Raw genomic sequence first — 16,604 nt, forward strand, 5'->3', positions numbered from 1 at the left:
TGTAGGTCTATTTCATCAAGATTGAAGCAATGGGGGAAACTATCCTTAACCCTAGAGATTGAAATAGACCGATTTGAGAGCAATCCACAAGAGGGAGAGTGATTTACCGGTTGAAGGAGTTGAATCACACCAAGAAACTACCCTCTATTGGTGCAAATCGAAGAACACCTCTTCCTTCACCTAGGGTTTCATGCCATGGATACAAACTCAATAAAAACTCAAATCAATCCATGGAATAGAGAGAGGAAGAGGAGGTGATTCACTTACGGTGTAACCGGAGTGATTTCGACGGTTGAACCGGATGGATTTGGTGGAGGGAGGTGGCTAGGGTTTGGGAGAGGAGAGACTAGGAGTTTTTTTCGAGTTGGGGAAGAAGATGGCTAAATGGGAGAAGATTGGGTCGGGTAGGGGAAAAAGAGGCAAGAAAAGGGAAGATTCCCGGGCCCACCATCCCTGGCCGGTCAGACCGGCTATACTCGGCCGGTCAGACCGCCGGGGTGCGGCCGGTCAGACCGGGCCCTAGTGGCCGGTCAGACCGCCGCCACCAGGCCGGTTAGACCGCGCATATAGCGCCGATCAGACCGCCTAGCCCCCCACCGACTGTGCACAGCCCTTGCACAGTTTGGCTACCCCCACACAATAAAATTCAACAAAAATTTGATTTTTGGAGCAATTTTGAAATGTGTGAGTTGAAATATTGCCAACCATTCATAATATTTGAAATTTATGAAGATTTGCAACAAAACTCACTTGAGTGCTAGGAGGTGACCATTTATGGTCTATAGGGGTTTTTGGGCGAATTTGATTTTCGAACAACTTTTGAAATATTTGGTTTTTGAATATGATTTGAATACCAAAAACTTTTCAAATCTTCTTCACTACCAACTTTGTTTTGAAACTTTTCTCAAATTCCTTCTCAATCTCATTTTGGGGTTTAATCTCATTTTGGCCAAAAATAAGAATCTAGTTTCTTCAAAAGAGAGCCAAAATGGCATTTTCATTTAAAAATCATTTTTCTTGCAATGTGAGGCTTGGAAAACAAATAGGGACCCTTTTGAAATATTTTCCAAGAGATAGTTTTCAAACTACATTTATTTTGCAAAAGTTTTGACTTATGTTGACTTGGGCATTTTAAAAACACTACTAGCACTTTTAGTTGATTTGCTCACATATAAAAGGAAGTGGAGCATATGCAAGAGTGCGAAAATCCCCCTTAATGTGACATGCTCCATTTTCGCAATGAAGAACCAAATGGCAATAAATCCAAAGCATAAGAGCAAATAAGAGCAAATATAGAATATGCAAAAAGAAGCAACCATGGTGCACCATCTCAAGCCACATTAGAGAAATCTATGACATTTAACTCATTCCTCAACTTGCAAAAGCGGGTTTCATCAAGAGGCTTGGTAAAGATGTCGGCTAGTTGGTCCTCGGTTCTTATGTGGCTAATGACTATGTCACACTTGGCAACATGATCTCTTAGGAAGTGATGGCGAATGCAATATACTTGGTTCTAGAATGTTGGACCGGGTTATTGGCTATTTTTATGGCACTATCATTGTCACATAGGAGTGGGGTTTTGATGAAGGATATGCCATAGTCCAACAAGGTTTGTTTTATCCAAACCAATTGGGCACAACAACTACCCGCCGAAACATATTCCGCCTCGGCGGTAGAGAGGGCTATGGAGTTTTGTTTCTTGGATGACCATGACACAAGGGATCTACCAAGCATTTGGCAACTACCGGATGTGCTCTTTCTATCCACTTTGCAACCGGCATAATCCGAATCGGAATAGCCAACAAGCTTAAATTTAGCACCTTTTGGGTACCACAAGCCAATAGTAGAGGAATGCTTTAAATATCTTAGAATCCTTTTCACGGCCACTAAGTGACACTCCTTAGGAGCGGCTTGAAACCGTGCACACATGCAAACACTAAACATGATATCCGGCCTAGATACGGTAAGGTAAAGCAAACTACCAATCATGGAATGATAAAGTTTTAAATCTACCGGTTTACCTCCCTCATCAAGGTCGAGATACCCGTTGGTTGCCATAGGTGTCTTGATGGGCTTCGCATCCTCCAAGCCAAACCTCTTGAGTAGATCCTTGATGTACTTGGTTTGGCTCATGAACGTCCCATCCTTGAGTTGCTTGATTTGAAGTCCAAGGAAGAAGCTCAACTCTCCAATCATGGACATCTCAAATTCCCAAGACATCATATCACCAAATTCCTTGCAAAATACCTCATTAGTAGAACCGAATATGATGTCATCAACATAAATTTGACACACAAAAAAATCATCACCAATGATTTTTGTGAAAAGAGTGGTGCCAACTTTTCCAATTTTGAAATCCTTTGACAAAAGAAAATATCTCAATCTTTCATACCAAGCCCTAGGAGCTTGTTTTAAACCATAAAGAGCTTTAGAGAGTTTGTAAACATGGTTAGGATTTTTAGGATCTTCAAAACCGGGAGATTGTTCAACAAAAACAACTTCGGCAATTTCACCATTTAGAAAAGCACTTTTCACATCCATTTGAAATAGTTTTATGTCAAAACATGATGCAAATGCAAGAAGGATGCGAATAGCCTCATGTCTTGCCACGGGGGCAAAAGTTTCACCAAAGTCCAAACCTTCAACTTGTGTGAAATCTTGTGCCACCAACCTTGCCTTGTTTCTCACCACCAACTCGTTCTCATCTTGTTTGTTCCTAAAGACCCACTTTGTCCCTATGACATTGTGGTCTCTAGGTCTTTCAACCAAAGTCCATACCTTGTTTCTTGCAAAGTTGTTGAGCTCTTCATGCATAGCATTTATCCAATCCGGATCACAAAGAGCTTCATTTACATGTTTTGGCTCAAGACAAGAAACAAACGAGTAATGTTTACAAATCGAAGCGACACGAGATCGAGTTTGAACACCCTTACTAATGTCACCCAACACTTGGTCAATTGGGTGATCCTTGGAAAGAGCGGTGTGTATCCTTGGTGGCATTGGTGGATCTTGTGCCTTCTCCTCCTCCACTTCAACTTGAGCTTGACTTGGCGTAGCGGAAGTAGTTGGCTCATCTTGAGTGGAGGTGGATGGCTTGTCTTCCACTTCAATAGGCTTGACATCTCCAATTGATATGTTCTTCATAGCTCTCATCAAGCCTTCATCACCTACATCATCCAAATTCTCGTGCCCCTCTTGGGAGCCATTAGTCTCATCAAATTGAACATCGGCGGTTTCTTCCACAATACCTTTGTTCTTGTTGTAGACCCGGTATGCCTTGCTATTTGAGGCATAACCTAGAAGAAACCCTTCATCACACCGACTTTCAAATTTTGTTAGTCTAACACCCTTTCGGTAAATATAACACTTGCAACCAAAAACTTGAAAATAGGCAACATTACTTCCTCCCAACATTTAGCTCATAGGAAGTCTTTTTCAAGAGACGATGCAAATAAAGCCTATTGGTTGCATGGCATGCGGTGTTTATGGCTTCCGCCCAAAAGGAGTCGGAAACACCATATTCATCAAGCATAGTCCTTGCCATCTCAATCAATGTACGATTTTTCCTCTCCAATACACCATTTTGTTGAGGTGAGTAGGTAGCGGAAAGTTTATGTTTAATACCAAGATCATCACAATAGTCCTCAATATTGGTATTCTTAAACTCGGAACCATTGTCATTTCTAATTTTCACAAGAGTGCAACTAAATTCATTTTGGGCCCTTTTTGCAAACTTTTTGAAAAGCTCGGCAACAATAGACTTATCATGCAAAAAGAACACCCAAGTATAGCGAGAATAATCATCAACAATCACAAGACAATGACTATTACCACCAATGCTCTTATAGGTTGTTGGGCCAAACAAATCCATATGCAAGAGCTCCAATGGTCTAGATGTGGACATGATACTCTTAGTAGGATGTTAACATGCAACTTGCTTGCCTGCTTGACAAGCACTACAAAGCTTATCTTTCTCAAACTTCACATTTTTCAAGCCCACAACTAGATCACGTTTTGAAAGTTTGCTCAATTGATTCATGCCAACATGGGCTAGCCTTCTATGCCAAAGCCAACCCAAAGAAGTTTTTGCAACTAAACAAGTTTTCAAATTTGCTTCACTAGAATTGAAATCAACCAAATAAAGATTTCCATATCTAAAACCTTTGAACACACAAGACTTGTCAAGAAGGCTAGAAACAATAACTTCTTGTGGGAAGAAAGCACATGACAAGCCAAGATCACAAATTTGAGCAACCGAAAGCAAATTAAAATTTAGAGATTTAACAAGAAAGACATTATCAATTGACAAATCATTGGAGATAGCAATTTTACCTAACCCAATTACCTTTCCTTTGCTATTGTCTCCAAATGTCACTTTCTCTTGTTCATTCCCTCCTACTTCAAATGTGGTGAACATAGCCCTATCACCGGTCATGTGTTGAGTGCATCCACTATCAAGCACCCAATGGCTCCCACCGGTGCGGTAGTTCACCTACAAAAGAAGATCAAGCTCTTTTAGGTACCCAAACTTGTTTGGGTCCTTGGAGGTTAGATACCAAAGCTTTGGGCACCCAAATGGCATTCTTTTTACCACCGAGTATAGGGGAACCCACATATCTAGCAACAATACTACCATCATGAGCCTTCCTAAGCATATAATGAGAATCAAACATGAATGTCTTAGGAGGCTTACCACCGGGGCAATCACTCACCAAATGCCCAACCTCACGACACTTGGAGCAATACTTACCATTGCTCTTGACAAAACGAGTGGCACGGTGAGAAGGTTTCTTACCCTTCTTTGGAATGAATCCAAGTCCCTCCTTGTTAAGGATGCACCGTTGCTCACTCAAAATCTTGTCAAGAGTGTTCTTACCCTTGAAGCATCTCTCCAAACTCTTGTTGAGCTTAGCCACTTGCTCCTTAAGCTCATTGTTCTCAACAACAAGTGAAGCATCACAAATAGAAACACAAGAGCTAGAGCTAGAGCTAGGCATATCCATAAGATCATCACAAGAGGTAGAAATGCTAGATGATGCAACATGAGCAATATGGCTAGTAGCACTATCATCAAGCAAATCACAAGATATGCCAACATCAATGTGAGCTCCATATTGAGTAGTGGAAAGGTGGTTGTCATGAGCTTCCTTAAGCTTCTCATGAGAAATGGTGAGTCTCTCATGAGAGGTCTTTAGCTCCTCATACAAGACCTCCAAAGAAGCATGATCCTTCTTTAGGGCCTTAAACTTGACAATCTCCTTCTCACTATAAGCATGGAGCTCCTCAAATATACTCACAAGCTCATCATAGGAAACATCATCACAATCATCATCACTCTCACTATCACTAAGAGATGTTACCATAGAGGAGCCCTTTGCCATGAGACAAAGTGGAGCGAAGAGTGATGGAGCCTCCTTGATGGCAACAACGGCCATCTTCTTCTTCTTGGAGCTTGCATCATCATCACCTTCTTCCTCAGACCCGGATGAGGCGGAGCTCTCCTCATTTGAGTCCCATTCCCTGATGAAGGCCTCAATCTTCTTCCCTTCCTTCTTAAGCTTCTTCATGAGCTCGTAGCCTCCACTCTTCTTCTTGGATGTCTTGTCTCCATCATCATCCTTGGAAGGGCACTTGGAAGCAAAGTGTCCCTTCTCACCACACTCAAAGCACCTCAAATTGGAAAGAGTCTTGTTGGGTCTTCTATTTCTTCTCCTATTGGAGTTGGAGCCCCTTCCTCTCTCCTTTCTCCTTCCCAAGAGATCATTGAACCTCCTAGCAAGAAGGACCATCTCTTCCTCCAAGTCCTCATTGACTTCATTAACCTTGCTCTTGCTCTTGTCTTCAACTTCAGCTTGGAGAGCAATGCACTTCTTAGAAGGTGAGGCTTCCTCCATCTCCTTCTTCTTCAACTTGTACATGTCATTGGTGTTGATCTTCCCCAAGAGGCTTGCGGGTGTCATTCTTGACATGTCGGAGTTGATGAGCATGGTGAGAAGGGTCTCATACTTCTCCGGTAGAGCCCTAAGCATCTTTTGGGCAACCTCAAGATCGGTGTAGTTTGCCCCAAGCCCCTTGAGATCATTCACAATGACATTGAGCCTCCCATACATGTCATTCACACTCTCATGAGGCAACATGGAGAATGTCTCATATTGGATCTTGAGGAAATGAAGCTTGGCATCCTTGTACTCGCTTGTGCCCTCATGGATCTCCGCCAACTTGTTCCAAATCTCATATGCGGTCTCAAGGTCGCTCACTCTATCAAACTCCTCTTGGCTCAAAGAGTTGAACAAAGCATTCATGGCTTAGGCATTGAGTTGGAGGTTGCGGTGATTAATCTCCGTCAAGGGCGTGCCAGTGATAGAAAAGCCTACATCCACAATACTCCAAATATGGAAGCTCATAGCCTTGAGGTGAGTAGACATTTTAATTTTCCAAGTGGAGTAGTTTGTGCCATTAAACATAGGAGCCTTCCCTACATGGTTCACCTCGTTCGACATCTTCTCTCTAGGTGGTGAAGCCCAATCAAGACAGACCAAGCTCTGATACCACTTGTAGGATCGAGATGTCGACTAGAGGGGAGGTGAATAGGCGATTTGCTTGGTGAGGGTCAACTCTAACTAAGCAACTAAGTTATGTTTTGCAAACCTAGGGTGATAGTGGCTCAATTATATCTCTAGGAAAGTAAATCACACTCCCATGTCAATATTTAGCAATCCTAGGGTGATATGATCTCAAGTATGTCTCTAGAAATGTAAATTGCACAAATGTAAATGCGACAATCAAATGAGACAATGAGACAAGAGATTTTTCACTGAGGTTCGGAAACTCGTCGGTTTCCTACTCCCCGTTGAGGCGAGCCCAACTCCACCGCTCAACCACGAAGCCACCGCACGCCCCTTTCGTCAAGGGGTGGGCAAGGCGGGAGCCGGCCCACGGAGAGGACTACCCAAGCCTCGATCACTCGGGGTAGTTCTTCCTTCACTCCGAAGGTGGTGAACTCCAAACCACTCACAAACCGGTGCCGGGCCTCCTCCACAATCTTCTCGGAGAGGTCACCGGGCAACTCCTCCACAAGCCGTCTAGGAGGCGGCAACCTCCAAGAGTAACAAGCAATAACCCGGCGTGGAGATGATCAAGTGCCACACCAGCTCTACAATGGAAGCAAATGCACTTGACTCTTAGCTAATCAACCCTTTAACACTAGATGGATGAACACAAAGCTCAAGTAAGTGTGAGAGAGGTGCAAGGGGTGTATGCAATTGAATTGGGTGCCAAGAGAGTCCCCTTGCTGCTAGTGGGGGAGTATTTATACTCCCACCCACCAAAACTAGCCGTTGGGGGCGAAATCCTCCAACTTTGTGCTCTGCCGGTCTGACCGGAGGTATGTGGCCGGTCAGACCATGCTACTCTGCAACGGCTAGAAAACTAGCCGTTGTAGTGCTGTCAGAGGGCCCCATCAGCCTGGCCGGTCAGACCGGCGTTGAGCAGGCGGTCAGACCGGCCTCGGCTCGGTCAGACCGCCATCGGCTCGGTCTGACCAACTATGGCTCTGTCGGCTCTGTATCGGCCATCCCGAGCAGCACCATCCCGGCCTCTAGGGGGCCGGTCTGACCGCTCATGTGCCGCTGGTCAGACCGGCCTTATGCGCCGGTCAGACCGCCATCTTGCGGCTGGTCAGACCGGCCAGGGCACGTCGGTCAGACCGCCACTATGTGGCCGGTCTAACCGCCCCTGGTCAGGCCGAACCCAGTGAAGTGTGTGTGTGTGTGAAATGTGAGCACAAATCTAAATGCATAATGACCTAATGTGGCAATTAAAATCATCTCTTTGCTAGGTCATTACCCCTCTTAATAGTACGGCGAAACTAAAAATAAACTAGCAAATTTGATCGCCCTACACCTCGATCAATTCTAAATTAAAGCGCTAGTTTTACCGTCTTCTTTCCATTTGCTTTGCGCCATCAATTTTAATCCATCGATAATCATACATGCGCACATATGACGTGGACCTAACTTAAAATGTATAGCTCAAAGACAACGGTTAGTCCACAATTAGCGCTTGTCATTAATTACCAAAATTAACACCGGGGGCCTAGATGCTTCAACTTCCCGCCCGTGCATATCGGTCTCAATGCGTACCTAAAACCAAATAAAACACAAGAGTCAGTATAAAAATACTCAGCAAGTACAATATGGAACTAGAAAACACATATACACAACATTGGCAATAAAGCATGAACAGAAGGCTTTCTTTCTTTGATAGGAAACACATTTTCCAACAGCAAGTCAAAGAAGATAGTAGTTCCCATCCTAGGCAGGCATGAATTGAAATAGTAGTTTCCATCCCGGACAATAGTGAATAGATCCTAGCAATTGCCGGCAAAGCCGAGTAAGCGTGATCAGCGCTTACCCACAGGAACTTGAATAAGGAACCAAATTGCACTTCCATGACTACGCATGGTACTTGAATAGTTGAAACCGGAATCAAAGAACCAAATTGAAACTATATTGCACATCCATGGCAAGCAGGGAACTTGAATTATTTAAGCAGAACCAGAATCCAGAATATTAAAACAAGAATAACATCATACACATAAGATCAATTTGAAATCTAAATGACGTGAACAGTAATATGAACATAAGTAGTTACTTATCACGTAGAAATATATTAGAAATAAATAGATAGAGTAAACAATCCATGAATCACACAATTAGTTCGTCATGCACTTGCCTCCAATGAAGGGTTGGTATCATGCACGATTTGAAGGACCACCACCTAATCACAAACAAAACCTCAGCAAACACATTCAAACATGCATATAAAACAATGAAAAAGGTGAACCTACTACCCCATCCCATCACAATGCAATAACAAGGAACGCCGCTTGGACTATAAACAAGATTGCTGCTTCAAACCTTTATATCTTGAAATATGAAAAGGCTATGACTGCAAATAAATACATTTTGGAAATCGACAGAACAAGGCCTACAACTCTTATGTGGAAATCATATTTTTATTCTGCCATTTAAATGGTCTAATTTGCGCTTGAAAGCAGGCTTCAGAATTTGTCCAGAATTTCAGACTATCCACACTAAAACAACTATAACTGGAGTTCTACTCGCCCAATCAGGGTGTACTTTACCAATATGGAAAGCTAAAAAAAACCTCTACAACTTTTTCTATAGTCAGCCTGGCTGATTCCACTGTTTTACCCCTCCAAAAACAGTTCAATCTACTACTATCCAAATTATGACACAAAAACAATAGTCATACTAAAAAAATTATATCTCCTAAACCACTTGAGATAAAATCATGCCCTTTGATCAGAAGATAGATCCAAACATTATCTACAACTTTCTGGTTATACACTTTTGCAGAAAATAACATTTAGAGCCCTGAAACATCAAAACACTGAAGCACTGCAAATCTGCCCACGTGCAAAACTGCAACAAACCGAACCGCAACTACCCAAACTCCTTCTCTAGCCTTCCCTAACCACGAATTAAAGCACTAAAGCCTGCTAGAACAACTGATACAACAAGGGGATAAGCATCACCTAGGGTTTCTTTAGAGAACTTGTGAGGAGACAATAGGGGAGACTCCAGTCTAACCCCTCCTTCTACTCCTCTCCTCCTCCTCGTTCCGTTTTTCTACTTCGCTTCTTGATCCAAGCTATGAAGGTGATCTAGGGAGAGCAATTTGCTGTAGATAGGAGAGATGCGAACATTGGAGGAGGGGAGGAAGGAGGCGCCGGCAAGGGAGAGGGGTGGCGGCACTATGAGGGGAGGTGGGATTCGGTTCCTCTCTCTCTAGGTTTTAGGGGAGAACTAATGGGCTGGGTTTATGGGCCTTCTCATCTTGGCCCGCTTCTAAAGATATTTTTATTTTATTTATTTCTGTTAGCATCTTTATTTTAACAAGTCAACCCAAACTAAAAAAAACCTAAATATCTTTTAATATACGGGGTATTACACTAGCCTCATCAAAAGTGACTTCGTAAGTCTCAACAATTTTGTTAGTGTCTAAAACAAGTACACGGTAACCTCGAGAATGTGTAGAGTAACCAAGCATAAGCCCATCAGTGGAACGTGACTCAAATTTGTCCAAATTTCCTGATTTCAACACAAAGCACTTACAACCAAAAACACGCAAATGTGAAATCTTAGGTGTATGACCAAAGCGAAGCTCATACAAAGTTTTTCCATGTTTTGATCTCAAGAAAACACGATTGGAAATATAACATGCAGTGTTAACAACTTTAGCCCAAAATCTCCTAGGTGTATGACACTCATCAAGCATAGTCCTAGCCATTTCAACCAAAGAGCGATTCTTTCTTTCAACAACACCATTTTGTTGAGGAACACGTGGAGACGAAAATTGATATTCAAGACCTTTTTCTTTGCAAAAACATTCAAAAGAAGCATTTTTGAACTCACCACCATTGTCGCTTCGAATAGTTCTTAAAGATCCAGAAAATTCAAGAGCCAAACGAAGATACAAACTTTTAAAGTGTTCAAAAGCCTCATCCTTAGTAGCCATAAAGTAAACCCAAGAATATCGAGAAAAATCGTCAACAATAACCAACACATACCACTTTCGTCCAACAGATTGCACTCTAGCTGGACCAATAGTGTCCATATGTAGAAGCTGTCCCGGTGCATCCGTCATCACATAAACAATAGGATTATGTGAAGAAGCAACCATCTTAGCATGATGACACGGTGAACAAACCAAATCAAGATCTTTCTTAAGTTTAGGCAAACCACGAACGAGATCAGAACCACTAAGTCTAGTGAGATTATCAAAGCCTACATGTCCAAGCCTACGATGCCAAAACATCATATCTGTTGAAAATTTTGCAACAAGACATGTAATCTCTAGAGAAACACTTCTTTAAAAATCAGCCTTAAAAACTCTTCCATAACGAGAAACATTAAGCACAACATCGCTAGAAGAATTAAAGACCTTACTTCTAGTTTTCTTCAACAACACATCAAAATCCTCATCCACAATTTGAGAAACGGAGAGCAAATTGTACTTCAAATTCTCAACCAAAGCGACATCATTCAATGTAAACTTGTCACTTACCTTGACAGATCCAGTAGCAGTGATCATACTAGTAGAAGCATCGCCAAAAATGATTGAATCCTTCCTTGATGCCTTCTTGAGGGAGGAGAACCAATTTTTATCACCGGTCATGTGTCGCGAATAACCGGAATCCACAATCCACACGTTCTCCTTCCTCGCCAAAAGTGCCTATACACAAGCAGAAGTCGAAGCCTCAGTACTGGGGTTAGATAATAAAAATTTAGAAATCTAGTACTAAGACACACGACCAGAACCAACAAGAGCATAACCAGTAGAAAATTCAACCCGTTTCCTGTTAGAAAAATCTACCCGAGGCTGGTCTGACCGAAGGCTTATCGCCGGTCTGACCGGAGGTAGAGCGTCGGTCTGACCGCTTGTCTCGGGACAAAATACGGTTTTTGCCATCTCTTTTTTGCAACAGCAATTTCCCGTTCCTTTTTCTGTTTTCTAGCAAGTCTAAAACTAAAACCAACAAGATGACCATCTTTTCCACAAAAAGAACAAGTATATTTATCAAGATGATTAGAAGCATTTGTAGAAACAGATGGCTTAGCAACACAAACACCAACAGAAGGTTTTGCATGCACAACATTGGTTTTTGAAGATGATGCATTCAAAGTAGTCATGATGCCAGCAGATTTAAACACAGTGTTCTTAGACTCAGGTTTAAGCAAAATTTCACCACTTCTAGCACCGGCGCCTAAAACAATAGGAGGAAGTTTAGTATGATGAGCATAAGGATCAAAACCTAAATCACGATTGTATGTGCTAACCCTAGATTGATCAAGAATCATGTTGAGGTTCTTTTTACCATCAGAAAATCTTTGCAAATAACTTTTTAAGTAAGAAACCTCTTGAGTAAGATTAGCACAATTTTTGCAAGCATCCAAAAGACATTGTTTGACAATTTCTTCCATGTGCTTAACACGACCTAGAGCATCATTTAGTTTCATCTCATTAGCAACACATGTCAAACTAGGTTTTTCACTAGATTGTTTAATCCTTTTAGAGCTAATCAAATTAAACATCGAACTAGCAAACAAAGCAATTTGACATTTATTCAAAGCTCTCTTTGTCAAAAACAATTCATTAACCAACCTAGTTTTCATGGCAAAGCTCATAGCAAGACAAGATTCAGATTTCTTAATATTTTTAACATGAGACCTATTAACATCTCTAACAGCTTCAATTTCCTCAAATAAAAACTCACAAGATTTACACTCATCATTATCAGAAACAAGAGATTTTATTCTAGAATTTTCAGCATTAAAAGATTCAATAGTAGCTTCATATTGATTAATATTTTTCTCAAAATTAGAAATTTTATAACCAAGTCTAGTAATCACTTCTTGAAGATATTCAACACTAGGAATATGTGTTACCTCATTATCACAATCAGAATCTTCATCCACGCTTCTAGCCATGAGACAAACATCATTCTTGCCTGTGTTCCCCTTGCCATCATCCTCATCACTCTCAAATTCAACATCACTTGATTCTTGCACAGCTGCAAATGCCTCATCAAGCGCCTTCTGATAGAACTTCTTCATCTTCATGTTCTTGAATTGCTTCTTGTTCTGCTTGGTGTTCTTGGTTTCATCTTGAGATTCTTCCTTTGGATTCCTTCCAAGCTTGGGACGATGAGCTCGAAGATGACCAAGTCCTCCACAATGAAAGCAACGATGTGGTCCTCCTCTTTTCCTGTACCTGACATTACTTATAGCTCGAGAAAATCTGTTAGCAACCAAAACCAAGTCCTCCTCACTGATTTCTTCCAGTTGATCATCGGACATGGCATTTAAAACAGCAAGTACATCCTTAGAAGTATCCAAAGAAGATCCAGATGAAGATACCAAAGCAGTAGATTTCGAATCTGTTCTTTTTGAAAGAATATTCATCTCATAGGTTTTCAATTTAGTATAAAGAACATCCAAAGTCAAAGTGTTCATGTCAACGGATTCCTGAATAGAAGTCACTTTAACATCCCAAACTCTCATATCAAGACCATTCATAAAGTGACAAGCAATCTCAGATTGAGAATAGTTAACATCATAAGAATCATCAACAGATCTAAGATCACTCAAAATTTTATTGAAGCGGCCCAAATAATCATCCAAAGATTCACCAAAACTCATCTCAAATTTAATGTAGTCCTTTTTGAAAACATCTTTTCGCAACTCCTTAATGTTTGTAGATCCAGTATGAAAATTATTCAAAGCTTTCCAAATCTCATTAGCAGTTGCAAGGTGTGAAACACGATCAAAATCAGAATGAGAAATCCCACTAAGAAGAATATTTCGTGCTTTGCAATTTTTTTCAAAATCAGTTTTCTGGGCAATAGTTTCAATACGTTCAGGAATCTCATAAACTCTAGCAACTTTCATCCAGATATCATAGCCTTAAGATGTAATGTAAGACTCCATCTTTTTCTTCCAATAATCAAAATCAACTCCATTGTAAATATGAGGTTTGCTTGAAAACTTTTCAGCCATGGTAACAAATCTAAAGACCGGTAAAGATCAAATAGAAAAACGTGGCTCTGATACCACTTGTAGGATCACACAAGATCAAACAAACCTACCAGAGGGGAGTGAATGGTAGGAAAAACCAAAAAACCAAAATCTTTTGCGGAATTAAAGATTACCCTCGAACGAAATGGACGTCGAGGCCCTGTCGTCGCTGGTCACACCGCCTTCCTGCTGCCGGTTGGACCGCCGAAGCCTCGCCGGTCAGACTGCCGCAATCCCACCGGTCAGACCGCGCGCACAACTGCAGTTAGACCGTCGGGTCCCAGAAACACCGGTAGATGACAAACTCGAAGATGTAGATTGAAACTTTTCGACTTTATTGCATCAACTAGTGTTTACAAAGTGCATCAACAACACTCCTCACCAAAATCTCGAACTAAAATCGAAACCCTAACTTTCTCCCAACCTATGTCTCTCTAAAACCGATACCGGGAGGCCTCACACTCCCTCTCTATTTATACATGAGGTAGGTTGTGCAAAGCCCACGAAGCTAACACAAGTTAGGACTCCTAACCACGTAGGAAACCCTCTCTTGCAAGTAAACAACTTATCTCTTTCCTTATCTCTACCAAACTTCCCGAATTTGGACTCCCTTCCAAATTCGACTCCTCTTTCCATACGTACACAATCCCTTTTGTATACCATCTGAATTTCTTCATCACCACGTGCATTGTCCTCTAGCCTTTAGTATCCCGCATGATCTCATGATCCCTGGACATCAACTTCTCCCAAGTAGACTCCGATCTATCACCGGCAACACTCTCCCGAGGCCTCAAGCAACACCTGCACATGCAACAACCAAGAAACCATATTCCAAGCCCAAGTTCGTCCCAACTTGACTCACATTAGTATAACAACAGCATCCATACACATAGAAACCATCTAGAAGCCAAATCCCCGAAGGAAATATCCAAATCCAACAAAGCAACCCGAAACCGACATCGATCAGGATCCTACCGGTCAGACCGTCGGGCCGGCCGGTCTGACCGGCGGCACTCAGCCAGTCTGATCACCTGGGACAACCAAAACTGCACACGTCACAAAATCAACCATCTCATAAAATATCCAAATCAACATTAACAAACCACCAATATTTTCATCACAAAATCTAAATTAACTCCTTGATTCTACAATCTTTATGTCACTCTAATCATGTTTATGTAAATCGTTGAGTTATTATATTTACTATATAATCCAGATTGATCTTGCTATCTAGCCTCATCAACTAGCCTCTATCATCGCAAACAACCGATAGAATTCGATACTGACATTGAATTAGATTATATAGTATATCCACCATCTCAAAAAGACTCTCATAGACTAGTTTAGATCTTATGTTTGTCTTTATGCTTAATGTTGCATCAGTTAAGTTTGATCTATTAAGTAATATCTAGAATCGTAATATCTAGCTTGTTTTATGATTGCTAATAGAGATAGCATCGGGATTTCAGTCGATCTTACCTGGTTTGGTCATCTTGTTCCTCATATGTTTACTTGATGTGCTAAATCTGCCCTTTATATTAAGATCTCGCTTGGATAAAACATATTAAGCATGTTATCGATTTGTTAGGTTATCCTGATATTAGATTGATTCATGTTTAGTATATTTAATCTATATTGATATCTTCGTATAAAGCAGTATCGGAGTACTAGCCGATAGAAATTAGATTTTCCTATCGGCTATGCCATGAATATATATAATCTTTGCTCTGAAGTACTTTTAGATATAAGTGATTTATACTGTCTCGGCACACTGTCCGATCTATCCCAATCACTTAGTTTAAAAATATTTCGAAGCATAGATTATATATCATTGATATTTACAGCCGATCCAGTAGATCTAATTCTTTCTTTGTTATATACTTCACCGCCGATCTAATCCATGTTACATCGGTTTAGTATTAAACGATACGTCATCGGAAATCCGGCCGACTGGCTATCGTTTGTGGTTTTAACTTTGTATTCTTTGTTTCTTGTTGGTTGTAGGATCAAACCAACTGGCACGCCCTGAATCCGAACAAATCTTTGGACCTGCACTAGAGTAAAGAAAATCTCTCAGGCCAGTGTGTGTTTTTCGCATCAACAGGTACCGACGGGTACCGGACAAACTAGAGCAAATCATATCATGTGGTTAAAGCTGCACAAACTCTGTAGAGTTATTATAAAAACTAATCGATTAGCTGTGCCCACGGTCATGAGCGCTTGGTGAAGTGTCATGAGTATAGACTTATGTTTTTAAACTGTGTTATGAAACATGGATTTGGAATGGGTGAAATGTGTTCAGTTGTGTGAGTGTAATGATGATTATATGACTTGTTGCCAAGGAAGACAACAAGAGTATGCTTATGATGATATAATGATATTTATGACGAAGTAACAAAAATGTTTTGTTAACTGAATCATCAACTCCTTCACAAAAGAATTGTGAAACAAAACTTGCTTTATGCTGAAATTGAACACATATTGCCCTCCTTTGAATATATGCCTTACATGTAGTATGTTAGGATTGATTTTGGCTTGACTCTTGCTATGTTGAAATATCTATTTGTGCAGGTTGTATGTTTAGATTAAGTTGAGTGATGCGAGCTTTCGTCTGCTTCTTCTAGGACTTGAACTTAATAGGGTAAACCCCTAGGCGGTGTGCTTGTGTTTGGGTAGTCAAGCTTCCGTTGTTCTCTGATATATCTATATTTGGTCGGTCGGCCCATGTATCTATTAAGTAGTTGTAATTTGTGATCACTTTCGTCTTAAATGTATTTTGCTATGTATGTTCGTGGTTAAGATGAAAGTGTGAATCTAGTGCACATCCTGGGAACTAGATTCACATGAGTATGAGTTAAGAATGTTTGAGATGTTGTAGATCTTTAGCCATTTTGTCAAGTCTCCTGAATGTGTAACACATCTGGTCGCCGCCTTCAAGCGGTTTGATGGGCACATCTCAGGCTGAAGTTGACTGGCAGACTAAAGGTCCAATAATGTCTCCAA

Source organism: Oryza glaberrima, chromosome 10, assembly GCF_000147395.1.
Source record: "Oryza glaberrima chromosome 10, OglaRS2, whole genome shotgun sequence".
NCBI classification, from domain to species: Eukaryota; Viridiplantae; Streptophyta; class Magnoliopsida; order Poales; family Poaceae; genus Oryza; species Oryza glaberrima.